This window comes from Cervus canadensis, chromosome 15 (genome assembly GCF_019320065.1).
Source record: "Cervus canadensis isolate Bull #8, Minnesota chromosome 15, ASM1932006v1, whole genome shotgun sequence".
NCBI lineage: Eukaryota > Metazoa > Chordata > Mammalia > Artiodactyla > Cervidae > Cervus > Cervus canadensis.
The window spans coordinates 14,870,800-14,885,260 of record NC_057400.1 but is presented as its reverse complement, the minus strand read 5'-3'; positions in this window follow the sequence as shown (position 1 = coordinate 14,885,260).

Here is a 14,461-nt window from a genome sequence, read left to right as displayed (position 1 = left end):
CTGAGGTACATTCCCTGAGCCTTTATTAGGACTGCTGAAAGGGCTTTGTGATTTCTTCCACCTCCTCATATCTATGGAGCACTTTCAACTTCTCAAAGCATTTTTCCCCATCCATTATCTAATTTGTCATTTACAATCACCCTGGAGTAGGCACTGCAGTTCTTATTCTTTTGCTTCTTCTTCTACAAAGATATATTCAAAACACAAATTTACCAGAATCAGAGCAAAGATTCAAAATGGAATAAACAATGATATTTCTGAGAAGGATACAATGGCTCCCTCCTCAGAGAGAAAATTTAAATGAAATGAAATATTTAACATATAAATAATCCCTTTCTGCTGAAGCATAGCACTAAGTGCTTATTAAAGAAGAACACATTTTCAGGTCAATTTTTTTCCAAGAGAGAAAATGCTTATAAAAAATTCAAACAATATGGCAGTGTTGTAGCGCATATTTAAAATTTTTTGCTCACCTAAAAAAAAAAAACCAAAAAATCAGAGAACTTGTGTGAGGCTGAATCCAGTTAGGAAACAGAAATAACAATAGTTATTTGAATGAAGCAAATTTTATATAAAGAATCGCTAACTAGGTATAAAGTGGTTAACTAGGTAACTGACAGTGTAAACAGAGAATAAGGTAGAGGTCTGAAACCTATAATACAAACTGTGGGCCAAATCTGGCCAGCTGCCTATTTTTGTAAATAAAGTTTTATTGGAACACAGCCATGCTCATTTCCTTACAAACTGTTTATGGCTGCTTTGTGCTATAATGGTGGAATTAAATAAGCTCAACAGAGACCATATTGCCTGAAAAGTCTAAAATATTTACCATCCAGTTCTTGGCCAGAAAGGCCAAGGGGTATCTTGGCCAGATACCCCTGCTCAGTATCAGTATCAAAGGTTTCCCAGTATTTATCTCAGTGGTAAAGAATTCCCTTGCCAATGCAGGAGCTGCAGGAGATGTGGGTTCGATCCCTGAGTCAGGAAGATCCCCTGGAGAAGGAAATGGCAACCCACTCCAGTATTCTTGTCAGGATAATCTCAAGGAAGCTCCAGTCCTTTAGTCACCTGATATCAAGAGCCAACTCATTGGGAAAGATCCTGATGCTGGGAAAGATTGAGAGCAAGAGGAGAAGGGGGCAACAGAGGATGAGATGGTTGGATGGCATCAATGACTTAACGGATATAAGTGCGAGCAAACTCTGGGAGATAGTGAAGGACAGGGAAGCTTGGTGTGCTGCAGTTCATGGAGTCACAAACAGTCAGACATGACTTATTGACTAAGCAACAATCCCATGGACAGAGGAACCTGGCGGGCTACAGTCCATGGGGTCACAGAGTCAGATATGACTGACTGAGCACACACGCATCTTCAGTTTCAAGGAGGCAGCAATTGCAGGAAGCAACTTTGACCTCTAGAAGGGAAGGAACAAAGAGAAAGAGTTGGAATTATTAACACTTGGAAGCTTGGAGGAGCCAAAAGTGAGACCACAGAGGAGGGCATTGCAGTCTGGCTGCTGCTGCAGTTTCAGGGATGGGGCACCATAATGCTGGTTTTCCAAGTGTTGGAAGAACTATAAACTTGGTCCCTTTGAGCCAAGAAATGAGGCTCACAAGGGTTAAGAGCCTGCCTTCAGGCCACACAGCCTTAGGAGCAGAACTGTAAGTCCCTCCAAGAAACAAAATTTCAGAATTGCCATAAAAACGTTGGAAAGGAGAGAGAGCCTGGTAGGATGGTAATGTTGGAAGAGTTTTCTTATTAGGGAACAGTTCAAGGTGGGAAATGCAATGAAGGCCTTAAGCTTGGGAAAAAAAATATGAAAAGGGTGCCAGATCCTCTGCCCAGGTCGCAGCTGAGACAGGTTAAATCAGGACCTCTAGGCATGGTTCTTGAGCATCAGTAGTTCTGAAAGCTCTGCAAGTGATTCCAATGTGGGGCCAAGGCTGAGACCAAGTGCTGGAAATGAGACATGGATGCATTCATGTTCAAAAGCATCCTCATACCCCCTCCCTGCTTCACTCATGGTATCTTACACCTTGGAAGGAGTCCATTGTTTTAGGATGGAGGGGATCACTTCTGCATTGGGGGGCGGGGTGGCTGTGGGCGGGAGAAACAGTAGCTCCTTTTAGAGAAAGAGCAGTCTCTTATTCCTCAGCAAACAGAGACCTAGGTACACCTAGGTACTGCAGCCACAGGGGTGAGCAGCTGTTCCCAGACTCTTGGCTTAGAGCAGCTTGGCTCCATCCCCTGTGTTTCTCTTGCAGTCAAGCACCTTAATCAGGCTTTCATTGAGTGAGGTCATTTTCAGAGCATTAGCACTGGTGTGTTGCAGAGAAAACAAACCGTCCTGAAGGGGGAAAACACCCACACAGGCGGAGGCTAGGGCAGGAACCTCCTCACCCCAGGTAACTCTGAGCTGGGCCCTCCTGTGGAAGGTGGTACCAGAGGGACCCAAGGGAGGCAGCTTTGCTGAGCAACACATCCCCGGGCCTGATTCTTCTTTAACACTTTTTTCTACAACAAAAGAAGTGCATGTTCATTTTTTTTTTTAAATTTGAAAAATCCTGAAAAGCACAAGGTAGAAATCATCAGCTGTATTCTACTCCTCAGAGATGATTACAGGTAGAATAATAAGGTGATTGGCCTGGACAAGCCATGCATACATAAAATAAAATATAGATAAGAATGAAATTTGGATCATATTGATTGTACATCTTTGTACTGTTTTTTCAAACTTAATATATCTTGAGCATTGTCATCTGTAGTGTTAAAGAGTTCATTGGATTCTATTGCACAGATAGCATAGCTTACTTAAGACTTTTTTTTTTTTTAGAGTAGTTTTAGGTTCACAGCGAAATTAAGAGGAAAGTACAGATTTCCTATATATCTCCTGCCCCCACACTTGCATAGCCTTCACCATTATCAAATCACCCATCAGAGTGGTACATTTGTTACGGCTGATGAGCCCACACTGACACTACATAATCACTCACAGTCCATAGATTACATTAGAGTTCTTAGTGGTGTATTTTCCATGGATTTAGACAAACATATAATGACATGTATCCATCATTATAACATCATATAGACTTTCTTTACTGACCTAAAAATCCTCTACAGCATAATTAATTTTTCCCCTGCTATTGGACCCATGGGTTGTTTTCTATTTTTCATTCTCATAAATATTACTCTAATGATCATTCTTAATAAGTCTTGATACTGCTGCTGTTTAGTCACTAAGTCATGTCCTATTCTTTGCAACCCCATGGATTATAGCCTGCCAGGCTCCTCTGTCCATGGGATTTCCCAGGCAAGAATAACTGAGTGGGTTGCTATTTCCTTCTACAAGGGATCTTCCCGGCCCAGGGATCGAACCCACATCTTCTGCATCTCCTGCTTGGCAGAGATTCTTTACCACTGAGTCACCTGGGAAGTCAAGTCTTGATACATATATTGATTTTTCAGTTCCTCTTAAGTTCTGAGATGTGGGCTTTCATATCCTCTGTCTGTAACACTTCCCTCTCTCTAGGCTCTTTATTTAGTTAACTGTGAGCCTAAAATATCAATTCCTCCAGGGAGCCTTCCTGATCCCAAGGCTAGGTTAGACCTACTATTATATAACTTGGTAACAACTGTACTTTACTTTCACAGCAATAGGACATTTATTTCTGTCTTGTTCTCTCCCAAGCTCCCAGAATTTGAATAGGGTCTGGTCTACAGCATCTATACAAGCATATGCTAATTGAATTTATATGGTCATCAATGCTTCTCGACAGGGTTTTCAGATATCTTTTCATTTTTCAGAGAAGAGTCTTAGAAGACTGATTTAACCTCCAGTTCACCCATAGTCCTAAGGCTGCATTGCCCAGGTTGCAGGTAATGAAGTCAAGGTCACAGTCTGATCATTTCAACTGTTAATTAATTGTGTTTGCCTGATGACCATGGTCAGATCCTCCAATCTAGGCCCCAAGGGAACAAATTTATCTTTACTAGAGGAAAACCTACATATCTCTCTAACCAGCCACCACCTGTCAGCCTGCCCATCCATCCATCCATCTTACTCAGAGTGGACATGTATTATTCCTTCTCTCAAAAATATTGATTGAGTGTCTACCATGTGCCAGGCATGGTTCAAGCTTCAGTGAAAATAATGGCTAACATTTCGTTTTTCTTGGAGCTTGTAATTCATCTATTATATGGAAAACATCACGCCATCAATTTAGAACATAACTACAGAGAAAGAGACATGGTTCTGATTCCTAAGGAACTTAAGGTCTACTGATGAGTTACGGCAAGCATACAAATAGCCATAACACAAGAAGCATAAGAGCTATTAAAAGAAACTAAGAATTGTCACGAGTTAAACATTACCTCCTTCATGATGCAGTTCCCATGTTCATATATAATTTCAGCTCTTGGTCAGATGGTGGGATGTCATTCAAACTGATCACTACCCTCTGGTCAAGGTGTAGAGAAGGAATCTGCTTCCTTCCTCGTAATATTTCATACTAAAATTGAGAGTATCCGTTTCTTTCTAAGAGTGTACATTTTAAGTTCCAAGGAGCTGTAGGCAGCATGTTTCTTGACATGTGGGGAGAAATGGGCTGCAGGGAGAGAAAATGGAGCCTACATGATGGAGATGGAGAATCTGGTGCCTTTCCTTTACGGTTCCAGCTGTTTTAGCAGCCCAGCTGTGGTTTTTCAGTTGTACTATCTGTTAAACTTTTCCTTATATTCCAACAGCTGACATATTTACCACCAGTATTTATTGCTTAGGGTTGAGTTTGTGTCACTTGCAACTAAAAGAATCCTCTCTAAAACTAAAGACTTTCCAGAAGAGGTGAAATTTGAGCTTGAACAATAAATAGGACTCAGGGGTTTTAAGTTTTGACTTTTGCTCCAAGCCTGAGCTACCAGATAAAATGAGTCAAATCACATTTCAACTGTCATTTTGTATTTGGAAAAAAATTGAAATAATTTTCCCCTTGATAACGTTAAAAATATGAATATTTCAAACAATACAGAAAAAGTTAGTGTTTATCCCTTAGTGACATTTAATCCCACCCTCAAGAAATAACCATTGTTAACAATATGGGATGAATACACAGTATTCTATAATCTACTTTTTTCCTCACTATGGGCTTCTTTTAAAATGATTTTATTTAGAAAGTTTTTTTTTTTAATTTGGCAATAATTTCAAATTTACAAAAATTTGAAAAGTCAAAACAGTACCGTGAAAAGAAAACAAACCTAGATTCATCTTATCTCACTTTCTTTTCTTTTGCTTTCTCTCTTTGAGTCATTTGAAGGTAGATCATATACATCAAACCCTTTAACCTCTAAATTCTTTAGTGTATATATGTAAGTATAGGGACATTCTCTTATATGACTATACCTCAGTTGTCAACTTCATAACTTTATACCAATAGGACAGTCTTACCTAACGTACAGTCTACAGTCCAGTATTCCAGTTATCCTAATGATGTCCTTCACAGCCAGGGACTGCACTTGGCTGTCATGTTTCCATAGCTTTATTTAATCTGGAATGTTTCCACAACCCTTCTTTGTCCTTTATGACATTAACATTTTAAAAATAGAAAATGCTTCATTTTGTGTTCATTTGATATTTCCTTGGGGCTTCCCTGGTGGCTAAGCAGTAAAGAATCCTCCTACAATGCAGGAGACAAGGGTTCGATCCCTGGGTCAAGAAGATCCCCTGAAGAAGGAAATGGCAACCCACTCCAGTACTCTTGCCTAGAAAATCCCATGAACAGAGGACTAGCAAGCTAGTCCATGGGGTTGCAAAAGAGTGGGACACAACTTAGCTACTAAACACAAACACACACATGTTATTTCCTTGTGATTAGTTTGAGGTTATTTATTCTCTGCCAGAATATTGCATAGGTGATATTATAGTCTTTTCAGAGTATTTCAACTAAAAATGTAAATTATATGCAGAAAAATGCATGAATCCAAAGTGCATAGCTTAAAGTATTTTTTAAATTGAAGTATAGTTGATTTATAATATTGTGTAGTTTCAGCATATGGCAAAGTGATTTAGATATATATGTGCATAAAATATATATGAAAATTACATATATATATATATATATTCTGACTCTTTATCTTTTCCATTATAGGTTATTACAAGATACTTAGTATAGTCCCTGGTGCTATACAGTAAATCCTTGTTGCTTATCTATTTTATGTGTAGTAGTTTTTAATCTATTAACCCCATACTCCAAATGTATTCCTTTCCTCTTCCCTTTCTCCTTTGGTAAACAAAAGTTTGTTTGATAATTTTTCTTTCATATTCACATACCCATATGACAAGGTCAAAATCTAGAATATTTCCATCCACTCAAAAAGTTTTCCTGTGCCCCTTCCCAGTCAACGTCCACTATCATCCCCACCTGAGAAAACCACTATTCTTCTATCACTATATATTAGTTTTTTGTGTTCTTGAATTGCATATAAATGGAATCATGCACATGTTACTCTCCTACATCTTCCCTCATTTAACATAATCTTTTGAGATTCTTTCATATTGTGTATATCAGTAGTTCACTTTTTCCCAATTGTTGCCAAGTGCTCTTTTGTATGAATGTACCACAATTATTTTTATCCATTTTCCTGTCGATGGAGAATGTTTACAGCTTTTGGGTATTGTGAATAAAATTGCTATGAAAAACCTATTTACAAGCCTTTTGTGGATATACAGTTTTATATGTCTTGGGTAATTAGCTTGGAGTAGAATTGCTTGAGAAAGCTTATGCTTACATTTTTTTTTTAAAATCGCTAGTTTTCCAAAATAGTTCTATCATTTAAAACTCATAGCATGAAAATCCTGTTGCCCCACATTCTCACCTAGGTTTGCAGTTGTCAATCTTTCATTTTAGCTTATTCTAGTGATTATACATTAGCTTATCTTTGTGATTTTCATTTGTATTTCCCTAATGATTAATTATTTTACGCACCTTTGCGTGGACCTTTGGGTCATTTGGATGTCTTCATTTCTGAAATGCCTTCTTGAGTATTTTGTTTTCTTCCTTTTTTAATTGGACAGTTTGGTTTTTCTTCTTGATTTCTCAGAGTTCTTTGCATATTCAAGATACAAGTTATGTCAGATATGTACATAGTGAATATTTTCTCTCAGCTTCCCCTTAATTCCCTGAATAATGTCTTGTCAACGAGTAAAAGCTTTTTGTTTTGACTGAGTCATAATTTCAGCTTTCACATTTCACATACCTATGTACCATTTTTTGCATATGGTGAGAGATAAGGATCGAAGTGTCATCCTATAGGTGTTATAGGCCCTTGCCTCTAGCAGGACTCTGGACCCCAAGCCCTGGATGACTGTGCCTCTCTCTCTGCCCTCCAGCCAGGCTCTAGTTTCTCTACCTGCTGTCATTGCACCCCCAGCACCTGGGATGGGGAGAACTGGTGGACATGGAGAGTTAGCTCTGCACTGAAAGCTCTAACAGATCCCAGGCTCTCTGGCCAACACAAAGACTTTCTGAGCTCCACTAGTTTCTCCTTATCCCTATAAAGTCTCTGCCTACAACAGGATGGATTCTTCATACACTTAAGTCAAGACTCAGCAGATACCTCAAAGGAAAAAAGCAATCGCTAATCTCCTCTCTTCTGAGGAGATCCCATCCTTTGCTGGTACTTTGTTCCCTTAGACTTCTTTGCTCTCCCAAATTCTGGAGTCCTTTAAAAATGTACATTTTATTTGGCATATCCACTTTTTTTAAAAAGTTATTATAGGGAGTGTGATGAACCACTACAACTGCCTCTGTCACAACCGAAGCTAGAAACAGAGTTCCATGAATTTCAACTACTATTGTCCTGTTGTTGATTCTCAGTTGTTTATTTTGAGTCAGGATTATGCTAATGAACCCCAAACCTTAGTTATGCTAATATTCTATCACCCTCTGACATTTGCAAAGAGTAATACACCAGCTCCTATCTGGAATTTCCTGTCTTGGTGAATACCATCTCCACTCACCCAGCCACTCAACCGCCAAACTTGTTGATTTTTCCTTCTCTCTCTCTATCCTAGCAATGGGTTATGATGATAATTTCACTGAAGTCTATCTCTGAAATCCTTACAAATCCATTCTCTTGATTCCCTTACCTCTGCTCTACTCAAGGCCTTCAGAATCACTGGCGCAAACTATTATAACAGCTTCCTGACTGAACTCTGGTGCCCCTCTCTGCCTCTCTATTTCCTTTCTAGAAACACCACACACACACACACAATTTTACTTTCTATTTTAAGAATGATCTTTTAAAATAAATATCATTTCGAAGAGACAAACATGGTTGAATAGCTCCAAGACTTGGGCTCAGTTATGAGGATCTTTGAATTCTAAATGTCAGGCGAGTGTATACACCTCGGTTCTGTCTCGTCACAACAAAGGTTTGGAGTGACGGACATTAAAGCCCTCGGCCTGTCACAGCTCTCGGGTCTTGGACAGACCGTGTTATAGCTCTCAAGTCTCAAATGGACTGTGTTATAGCTTAGACAAATCAGTGTTACAGTTCCATGTTACAGCTCTATTTTATTTAGATAATAACAGGAAAATCCATCCTCGAGGCAGGAGAGCATGTCGACCCAAAGACGCAAAGAGAAGAGCGCCCCGGGGGGGGAGAGAGAGAGAGAGAGAGAGAGAGAGACCCCCAGCCCTTTGACTCTTCTTTTTATATGTTTTTTTTTGTTGTTTTTTTTTTTTTTACCCCCTGGGCCTGCCCTATGTAAATTGGGTTAGCCAGGAGTGTTGTTTGCTCTACCTGAGGTCCTCACTCTGGTCCTCGGACCCTCCTTTGTTCTATTTTCATGGGCTTTTTTCTTCCTTATCTTTTAGACACCACCATTCTGGACTCCTTTTTCCTATTCTAACTACCTAACATAAAGAACTTATACTTTCTTCCTTGGGAATTAAGAGAGCTATCAGGAATAAAGTAGAAATTCTTTAGACCACAAAATCCTTTATAACCTAGCCCAAACCTTCCTTTCCAGTCACTCGTCTGGTCCTCCCACTTAGATGCTTGTGGACCAAATGATGTGCAGCTTCTGGGCACCACTCATTTGGAATTCTATATAAATGGTATCCAATAAAATGCAATGTCACTCACTGGAGTTTTTGCAGTGAAATAGCTTGGTTATACTGTAGCATCTCTAGATTGTTTTCTGTCTGTCCCCCCCCCCCAAATAAAGTAGGTTTACACCTTGCTATTCTTTCTTATGTTCCCAGGAAATCCCTTCCATAGCTGGCAAAATTCCTCTTCTTACTCCAAGACCCAGTTCAGATGGCTCCTGGCCACCTTAGGTTTTTCTAAAAACCCCCTCATCCTCCACAGAGGAATAAATTATTCCATTGTGTTATTGCTGTTTGTTTCTCTCTCTTGCTGTCTCTTGCTAAGCAGTCAGATCTGAGGAGAAGCTTATGTGGTTATATATCCTCATCTACTAGGCTGGGTAATCTTTGCTCATTTGAGTTAGAAATAATTTAGATGTCAGAGTGTGGCTGTTGTTGAGAGCTTTGAATATAAGTTTGTGGAAGTTGTATTTATCCTGCAGACAATGGAGAGGCATTAGGATTGGAGCTGGGTGAGTGGTAGGTAATAAAATGAACCCTCCTGTGCTTAACAAAATAAGTCAGTGTCAAACAAAGGAACGATTCAGGTATCCGTGGAGGCAGGAAGGGCAGCTGGGTTGCCTGCCCAGCCCACCTGCGTCAGTAATAATCTCCTCACACATTACAAACAGTGATGTTGTCATTCAGTCACTAAGTCACATCCGACTCTCTGCAGCCCCGTGGACTGTAGTCCGTCAGGCTCCACTGTCCATGGGGTTCTCCCGGCAAGAATACAGAGTTGGTTGCCATTTCCTTCTCCACAAGCAGTCACATGAAGGCATTATTTTTGCAGAAGAGAATAATTAGCCAATTTCTGAATTGTCCCCCTGTTAGCTTTCAATCTGAATGTCCCATTTAATGGTCCAAATGTTGATTTGCTGAAATCTTCCTGGAAGCATATTCATGTGTATTTCTTGATGGCTTTGGCTAGGCTGTCTCTAGGTATAAGGAGCAGTTTCTTCATTTACGATATGACTGCATATTCTGCTTTCTGCTGGGATATGTGGGGAGAGAACCACTCAGCTCAAGGGCAGGTGTAGGTCCAGTCTCTTCTTCATTCCTTTGTTTGACTCGTTTCCTAACTGGATCCCACTGACTCCTCTAAGCAAGCCTAGGGCCCTTCCTTGCTGGACATACAACATTTTATTTCAGGACAGAATCAAATCATTTTTGCAGTTCCTCTGTTTCTCTCTCCTTTCTTTATTTGCTTTCTTTGTTTCTCACTTGGTCTTGATTTTCTATTTCATTAACCTCATTGTATATTTCTGCTGCTGAAAGCCATGTCAAATATACTGTGGAAAAGGCAGGCTATAAATAAAATCAAGAAAAAAAATGAAACAATAGCATGCTTTTGAAAAAACCAATACATGTGTATTACAGAAATTTTATGACATGTAGACAGGTAAAAAGAAAAAAAACTATTTAGAGAATAGCAGTATTAACATTTTGGAATATACCTGTAGACAAAGAATGCTGCCCACCATCAAGCCATCAGCCAGTGCACCACCCCCTGCAACAAAGAGTGCACTCTGAAGGGAATTCAGGATGGAGAAAATAGGATACTAGCCCCAGATGGTTAAAATGTGTATTAAAGGAATAATTTCAATGAGCCCAAACTCTTGCATCTTTCCACATATAGAAAAGCACTAACATTAACTTGAAATGTCTATTTTGTGATTAGCAGTAATCTTTTGATGTTCTACTACATATGTTTTTCAGCAAAAATTCCTGGGTATCCTGGCTCCTTCCTTATCTCTTTGGAACCATTCCTCAGAGCTATCTAAGAGGCACCCTCCCAGGCTACAGTCCTCAATAATATCTCCGAATAAAACATAACGCACAATTTTAGGCTGTGAATTTTTTTCAGTTGTCTTGCCCTTACAAATTTTTATATAAAATTTACATATTTCTACACTACATATACAGTTTTGCATATCTGTATTTGAGGGCTTCCCTGGTGGCTCACGTGGTAAGGATCTACCTGCAATGCAGGAAACCTGAGTTTGATCCTTGGGTTGGAAAGATCTCTTGGAGAAGGAAATGGCAACCCACTTCAGTATTCTTGCCTAAAGAATGCCATGGACAGAAGAGGCTGCTTCCTCAGTTCTATATACACACATATATCTATATCTTTAGGTTTCAGTATAGATACAGATCTATGCAGAAACATTGATCAAATATGTATTTTTATAACAATAAAATGATTATTTGATAACCTGCCTTTTTATCAACGATTCGTTTCTCCATGCCAGTCTATATCCATCTAGTTTCCAGATAAGTGTAGTGAAATGAAATTGGAGCTTAGAGTTTATTTCTCTCTCTGTCTAATTAAATAAAAGCAGCAAAAGCAAAAACAAAAATAAACCCAACGCAACTAAATAAACACAACCTCATCATAACCTAATATTCTTTTTTTTTTTAATTTTTATTTATTTTTTGACCTCACTGCATGGCATGTGAGATCTTAGTGTTCTAATCAGGGATTGACCAACGCCTTCTGTATTCGAAGTGCAACGTCTTAACCACTAGATCACCAGGGAAGTCCCTAGCTTTCTGATCAGGAAGACAAATATTTCCTTTTCCAACCCTCAGAAGCAGGTTATGAAAAAAAGAATATTAATCAACAAAGCCCTGAGAATTTTTGCAAATATTTTCTAATATGAAAGGAAAAAAGAATAAGAGTTAAACAGGAAGCTCAGGATCTTTTCTATCTAGGGAAGTAAGAACATCTGCTGGGAAGAGATGAGTGAAAAGAGAAAGTAAACAACAGGAACTGCTAGTCTCATATGACATATAGTTTCTAGGGAGTCATACTGAATTAAGCAAATAATCCAAAGTTGAAGTGCAGAACTAATACTTCCCACTTTATTAAGTGGAGCCCTTTTACAGAACATTTCAACTCACTTGAGACAGGTCAGAGCCAAGTTTTCCAATGAAGATTGCATACAGTGCAAGCTGATCACTTCCTCTATCTTCAAGTGAATCAAATTTCATACTTAGTTGATTTGGAGCAGAAGGAAACAGATGTCAAGTGGGAAGGAGTCAAGGATAATTTATTTATCTTCCATTGTAGGACAGAACTTCCCTCTTAAGCATGAACAAGATCAGAAGAAACTACATGGCACTTAGGCCTATGTACTAACAGTATTAATAGAAATAATAACAAGAAGTGAAAGGAACATAGAATGCAGCTGACTGCTGAAGATTCCATTCTGTGAGAAAAAACCTAAGAAACAGAAAAAAATTGTCTGCAAATATTTCATTCTACACAACAATTTAATGAGAATTTGAATGCAATATTTAGAAGAGCTCTGAAATTAGGTGATAAAATATCTAAATGAGATGGATATAGAGCTGCAAAACTAAGAGGTGATAATTAAGAATAAACCACTATCACTATAGAAGTTATTACTTAGAATAATTTAGAAATAGGAAGGAATAGAATAATTGTGGTTGGAAATGTAACCATGGAAATTCAGGAAAAGCTAGAGGCAATTTCAACAAATTTAAATGATTTAGGAACAAGCTAAAGGAATTAGAGAAAGAGACAATAACAGCTATAGAAGAGAGATAAGAATGATCAAACATTGATAAACATGAAGCAGAAAACCCATCAAATAGAATATAACATTTATTAAATATCATAAAAGAAAAATATCCCTGAAAAGAATACTTGAATTTGATACAGAAGATAATCTGTGCTGTAGAAAATCATTGGTCCAGATGGTAGACTCTGAATTATATTCTTTTAAACTTATTGAACAAGGGAAAACTAGTATTCTTTAGGTCACCATGAATAAAAATGTCTTTTGAACAAGAATCAGGTTATCTTTAGACTTTCTACAGCAATATTCAATGCAGCAATGCCTACAATTAATATGAGGTAAAGTATGAAAAAAAAACCCACTTAGCAATTAACAAATGTTAAAGCATCAGGGAATAAGCACATATAAACCATTCTTGAAGCAAATAAATCAACAGTTACTTTGTGATAAAAATCCAGTTGATCAAGAGATGAATGGAGAGGCCATAGGGAGAGAAACAACAACAAAAGATTAGAGGAACAATTTATGCAAGAACACAGTGAAATAATGTCTACAAATTTCTTAGGTGAAGAAAGTGTGACTCAAAGATTGTATAGTCACATTGATTTTATAGCAGAAAGGTGAGGACTCCTCTCCACAGCCCCCAACGTACACATGTGAGAGTTGGATTTAGTGATTAGACTCAGAAGTCTGGCAGAACAGAGAGCTGAAGCCCTCTGGTGATGGGCAGGTGTTCTGTGGAACTTCTCCCTTGGACTACTGCTGCCGTTGTGCCATCTCATATTTCGACCTCAGCATCTCCACCACTCTGACGTCTATCTCCTTCTTGGTCTGCCAGTAGAAAGCGTGAGACGGGCCTGGGACCTGGAACCCTTTGCTGCAGTGCTGCAATGCTTGTACCTGGACACCCCTCTCCTTGAGCAACAAAATGCAAGAAAAAAAAAAAAGTATAGGACTAAAAATAACTGCATGCACATGCAGTTGGATCAAATTCTGGACCCCCAAAATTCAAAGAGACCAAAAAATCCAACTGACAGTTATGAGGAGCCTGGAGCAAAAACAGAGTGTCAGGAGCAAAAGCAGAGTACCGCATGTACACACCCCCTGCACTCAACACCACCAAGGGGGTGGGCAGACCACCCAAGCCACCCCTACCCTCACCCCATTTAAGAAACAAGCTTGCCCTACCATCAGGGAGCGCGCCAACAAGGGAAATGGGCGTTTGTTCTCCCTACCCACTGCTGCAGCAGGGGTCCCAGTAAAGCCTTGCCTGAATTTCTTGTCTGGCCTCTAGCTAATTTCTATTCACTGGGGAAGGCCAAGAACCCTGTCAGTAACAAGAGCATGATACTTAATGCAGGGATTCTGAGTTTATATTCATAGTTGAGGTTGAACTAAAGTATTACTTTCTCATAATGTCCTTGCTATTTTTGAATCAAGGTGATGTTTACCTTATGAGTTGGTATGTATTTTTAAATTTTTCAATAGTTTGGATAAGCTTGGAATTAATTTTATTTAGTTGTTATGTAATAAGTGTTTTTAGTTGTGAATCTCTATATTACTAGCCTAATAGTAAAAAAGGATAGTCTGATGATACCAGTTGTTTGAAATTTACTGAGATATATCATATGGCCCAGTACAAATATCATTCCCCAGTACAAATATCGATGTCATTCTTACAAATGCTTAATGTTTGCTTCATATGTTTTATTTTATTATTGGGTCCAGAATTATATATGTGCTATTAGGTCAAAATTGTTTATTATGTTGTT